This window comes from Poecilia latipinna, unplaced genomic scaffold (assembly GCF_001443285.1).
Source record: "Poecilia latipinna isolate Pla-1442-1.1 unplaced genomic scaffold, P_latipinna-1.0 Scaffold2333, whole genome shotgun sequence".
NCBI lineage: Eukaryota > Metazoa > Chordata > Actinopteri > Cyprinodontiformes > Poeciliidae > Poecilia > Poecilia latipinna.
In genome coordinates, this window is record NW_015114949.1 from 47501 (window position 1) to 53211 (window position 5711).

The 5711-nt window shown below is 34.3% G+C and overlaps 1 protein-coding gene across 1 annotated transcript in view; it reads left to right on the plus strand.

Annotated features, from left to right (window-relative positions):
* LOC106937387 (neurexin-1a-beta-like) overlaps positions 1-5711 on the plus strand; it is a 59720-nt gene that overhangs the window by 17951 nt on the left and 36058 nt on the right. The gene's annotated exons all lie outside the window — the stretch shown is intronic.

The window sequence follows — 5711 nt, forward strand, 5'->3', positions numbered from 1 at the left end:
AGATATGGTTGGATAAGGTGGGTGTGTCTGTGAGTGATAGTGATCACATAGGTTCTTCATCATCCTAATCAGTCCTCCAGGTGTGTGTTACCTCTTAAATGTCAAAATGTGTGTCATATCCAAGGACATTGTTATCAGATAATTAATGTGTTGTTTTAGCCAAGAATGGAAGTATTATTCTATTAAATCCTTCAGGGTAAAGCATGGACCAGTCTTACCTCTTAAGTGTGTGCAGTAAGGAGGCCTTTAATGAAACCAATTTTTGGTGAGCAATAAATTGTTCCAGAAATGATTGCAATAAACATTAAAAGTGTCATCACTCATGCACTCATTCACAGGAAAAGCATAGAGGGATCTTTAAATATCATCATAGACTAGAAGAACCTTTTTATTAAGGTTTAATCAGCCAATGGTTTAAAATACCTATGGATTACTTATTTTTTGGATTAATAGGACTGGGTTGAGAAATATTATAAAGTCTTATAGTACAGATAGGTTTAGTATCATTTTTAAAATGTATAAAGTTTTTGTATTTACAAAAAATAAGTTAATAGCTCAATTTGAAATGTTGAGAAAACAATTTTGTTGCTACAAATTCTAATAACCACTGATAAATATCTAGTTTTTTAATCTGATTTTCAAACCCTATGAACACTCAAATATTAGCGATTTTTAGCTTTAACACACTTTCTTCCACTTTATTATTAAGTAACATCATCGCTGCAGCAGAATGAAAGCACGCCACAGCTGGTGGAGTAACAAAGGACTATTATTATGTCCTAATTCCTAGTGAAATGTTACCAAAGCACAAACTGAATTGACTGGGAAGGAACAGACACTAACTAGAATTGAGCTCATTCTTATTTACGTCCATCATTGTAGAGAAAATTGAGGGATGAGAGGGAAAGACAGGGAGTGTTTGGTGATTTAGAGAATGAAAACAGAAAGAAAATGTAAGTACTGAAATTATCTTGGTATAATGATAGACTTGAATACTCTAATCAATAACAATTTCCCATGTTGCAATCATGCATTCATCCTCTTCTTACCATTCTCTGAGCTCACACTTCCAACTGAATGGTTAGTAAAAAAAAAAAAAAAAAAAAAAAATCCTAGCTTCTTGTACCCATTTAAAAAGTGTACATGAAAGCAAGCATTTATGGGATCTACAGGGAAGTATTGATATAAGTTTGACTTAAAATTTCAGAGATGGATTGAATTTAACTGAATGAAAAAGAAGAAACGAGCAGATTTAGCTATTTTTGTATGTGAATACAGTACTACACCCTTCCGTCAGAGGCATCCATATAAGATAAAAGGTCACAGTATTAAAGAGTTGCTGAACGATGTGGGTGGGTGATAAATGAGGCATGGAAAACTGTAGTCATTGGGAGCCTTCAAGAACATCGGGATGTATTTAACACAACAGCCTGATGAGTTACTGCAGTAGGACACTATTTTCTTCTGACGCTGAACACTCAAAGACACCAGAACTAGTGAGAAATCTGAATGTAGTCATTGGATTTAAAATAGGAAAACTTTCATTCACTGTTTTCTCGTTCCATCTCCAATGTGAGAGTGAGTGTAAAAAAAAGATTGCAGGTTTGATCAAAATAATATGAAATACACTATTTTTTTCTTCTTCCATACAAAAGAGTCAAGGATAAAGTATAAAAAATTAAAAAAAATGTTCTTATACTTAGTTTTTGGAAAATGTATTGCACAGATTTAATCTGCAGGATTCTCAGTCATACAATACATTTTAAATCTGAAGAAACATTAAAGTGAGAATGTTCTTTAAGAAAAACGATCCACATGCAATGAAACTCTTGATTATCAACATTTTGAAAAATGTCATCATTTTTAGTTTCATCTTAAACTCCTAAATATTACAATTAAGAGGCTCTTGTTGGTTTTTGATTAATTAAATTACTCCAGCTTTTACAGAGAAACATAAACTAATGGCTAGACAATGAATACATATACATTTTGATTTTATGAAGAACATGGTGTGCTCACTAGCTTTGCACACATTGTAAATATTCTAGCACAGTAAGATCTTTGAGTGATGCATGCTCTGCAGATTTAGGGTGTGTCGCCTTGCATTGCTCCACTTATCTCTCCAAGGGTAAAGTCACTGGATGGAATAACGATTTTGAGGGGTCCGGCTTTCCTCTCGCGCCCTTTCTGAAAGTTCCTTGAATGCTTGTCTGGGCTGATATTTTTGAATCCTCTGGGCTTCGGTTTATGGGTAATGTCATGCCATAGTCTTCTAAAGCCCCTCTTTTAGCATAACTTTAAGAGAATAAAGTTATGCTTTATTAACAAGATGATTGTCATTTTAGAGGAGAGGATTTTAATCATTAACCCCAGGGGGAAAAAAAAAAAAAGTTTATGAGACAAAATTAGCTTTACAAGAGATTTGAATTCAGATCCCAGTTGGAATGACTTAATCTTAGAAGATGACATTAACCAGTACAAAACACAGTGGATAACACAGACGCCTTGCCTTGACGGTAACTCATATGCTCCTAGTTTCTAAATTGGTTGTCTCTGCAGTGACTTTTTCTGCTGTGTCTGCTTACTGCTGAATGCAGAGCAGGTACAGTATTGTTTTTGCTGAACTGTCACGTCCTATAAGTGTATTTACATACAGCAGTGCTTAATCACATCCAATTAGACCATGCTTATGCATATATTTACTGACAATGAAACAGCAACTGTGTACATAAAATCACAAAGACGAGATATGAATTCCTTCTTCTGGATGTGAATCCCAAACTTATTTATTAGGCACTATAAATTGCTAAAACTTGATTTCATTTTTTTAAATTTTATTCTGGATGTTGAACTTTAAGAGAAACTCCTCAACAATGTGATTGTTGAAGATATCCATTAAATAAGATGAGGTCACACCATTTCACACTTTACAAGTTACCATTAACATTTTGAGTTAAATTAGCTTGTAGTCGAGGGAAAGATGACTCATCCAAACCAACCTACAGTTATAATGAAAGTATGAACATCTCTTAATAAAAGAGGTGGGTTTCTGTTTTTGCACACTTTAACTAATAAAAGTACAAAATGGCTCAAGTGAAAACATTACTAAAAATTTGCAGGGCTGGAAAGTAAGAAGCGTTGCAGTAATTAGGGACAGTTTGTCTGTACTCTGAACCTTAAGTTTATACTTTTACTTGAGTTTATTTTGAGTAAACTCTTTTAGATCTGAAGTCATATCTCTTAAAGAGTGAAAATTAAAATAAGACGGAAAAAAAAAACACCAGAAAAACTGTTGATTAGGATATCATTATTTTGGCAACAATTAAAAGACAGAGGTGCAAAAAAAAAAAAAAACACCCATCAAATATAGTTCAAGATAACCTGTGAGAAAAAGAAAATCCATGGCTCTACCTAAGGGATTAGTTTATCTATAAGTATGAGAAAGGCAACACCTCTATCAAAACTGAGTTTACAGTTAAATCAAACTGTAAAATCAGTTTGATTTATCTTCAAAACTATGGCCATGTAAACATTCAGAATAATATTTTAAGAAGAAATGTAAATCATATTTAGGTAACACTTTATTTGAAGGGGATTGAATAAGACTGACATGACACTGTCATAAACACCTGTCATAAACATGAATAAGCCTTCATGAATATTTATGACTGTTGTCATAAAGTGTCATTCGGTAAATTATGACACTTTTAATACAAAGTTGACATTATTCAAAATGTCTTTGTTATGACAACTTGACATTAACCAAGAAATCATTACTGATATAAATTTGCTATAAAATAATTACTGATTGCACTTTAAAAATTAGGTATCTTTATGTTATTAAAGGTAAAGTTTAAACAGTAATGATTTCCTGGTTGATGTTAAGTTGTCATAACAAAGACATTTTGAATAATGTCAACTTTGTATTAAAAGTGTCATAATTTACCGAATGACGCTTTATGACAACAGTCATAAATATTCATGAAGGCTTATTTATGTTTATGACGGTGTCATGTCAGTCTTATTCAACCCCCTTCAAATAAAGTGTTACCCATATTTATGATTAGAATTTGTATTAGTTGAAGCTGAAAACCGACCGTCAGGTGCTTAGTTCAGAGGCAGTTATGTAAAACTATAAAATAGGAGGGACAGAGGATCTATTGGATGAAGATCAGAACTGCCAGGTTCTGAAGAAAAGGAAAACAGAGAAACTTCATAGATGGAGTGGAAGATGCAAAAAAGGATGCTGAGATGGAGGAAATGATCAGCTGAAGAGAATCTTAAAGACAGCAGCAGAACTTCTAAAAAAGTAACTAATTGGTACTTTTCCTTGTTTAAATATGCTTTTTTAAAGTAACTGTACTTTTACTTGAGTATATTATTTTTGCACTCTTTCCATATCTGCATCACTTTTACATCATGTTATTATTTAGCGCCATGGATGATGCAACACAGTCCATTGTCCCTTGCTGCATTGCACCAAAATGAGCCACATTGCATAAACCAAACGTGTATAATGATCTGATGTGGTGGCGTCAAACCTGCTTTCACTGTGTAAAGCAAAGTTGATTTTGACCATGAACCAGGCTGCAAACACCGATCCAACATACTGCCTGACAGCTTAATGTTAGGGGCCACTTATTGACACATTTGTGAAAAGAAAAGGAACCAATCCAGAGTTAAGGTCTTTTTTTGAAGGTTTTTTTAAGGCACTACTGACCTTTATTTGCAGTATTTAGGACAGGAGATGATCAGGGAGAGAAAGGGGGAAGACATGTATTGAAGGTCCCAGGGTCAGGAATCGAACACCGGACAGCTGCATGGGGCACCTGCTCTACCGCTACGCCACACGCTGGCCTCAGGGTTACTAACTTTCAGGGATTTCTGAATTGTTATGATTCATATTGCATGTCATCAAAACCTGTCTTTTCAATATATTTAAATGTATACCTCAAAATGTTGCAACTTTTTTCTAGCTTATTTCATTGTCTGTAAGTTTAATACAAAAAAGGTCAAAAACTGTTTCCCTATGACATTATTATTGCACCTTTTTGTAGTTTATTTGTTTCATTTAACAGCTACTCCAGAATGAGGATATTCGGGATGCACCCCTTGCAAATAGCAGTTAATCCCAACTAATGCTTAATCAAATTCACCTGAGTGATGCCACCCTACTTTCTGTAACACGTACGCCTCCAAGGAGAAAAGAGGGAAAAGAAAAGGAACGAAAGACGAACAACGGCTATCTAGAAGAACCACTGAGACACTGCATTTGACAGTGATGGATCCTCACATGCATTGCTTGGTATTATCTACACCAGCCAGCAAACATACAGTATATAAATCTTACAAGAATTTCCAAGTGTGAGGGTGCCATCCAACATTCACCAGTATTGTCTGCTGGAATATCATCTAAAGTTGGTAATAGCTTCAGTGTCTCGCAAACAGACAAGGGCAGTATACAGAAAGAAGAGTGCTACATTATATACTATGATAAAAAAAACAAAGAAAAAAAAACTATGGGCATAATTTGACAGAGTATTAGTATGCAGGACACAAGGAACAATCTTTTTTCTGCATTCCTTGTTTTAATACGATGACAAAGTGTGACAACGGGTTGTCAACATGTACCAGACACCCAGGCATAAGCAGAGTGTATTGTCTTAAAAGCCGGATGATATTCATACATCATTAGTGATTGTACAAAAAAA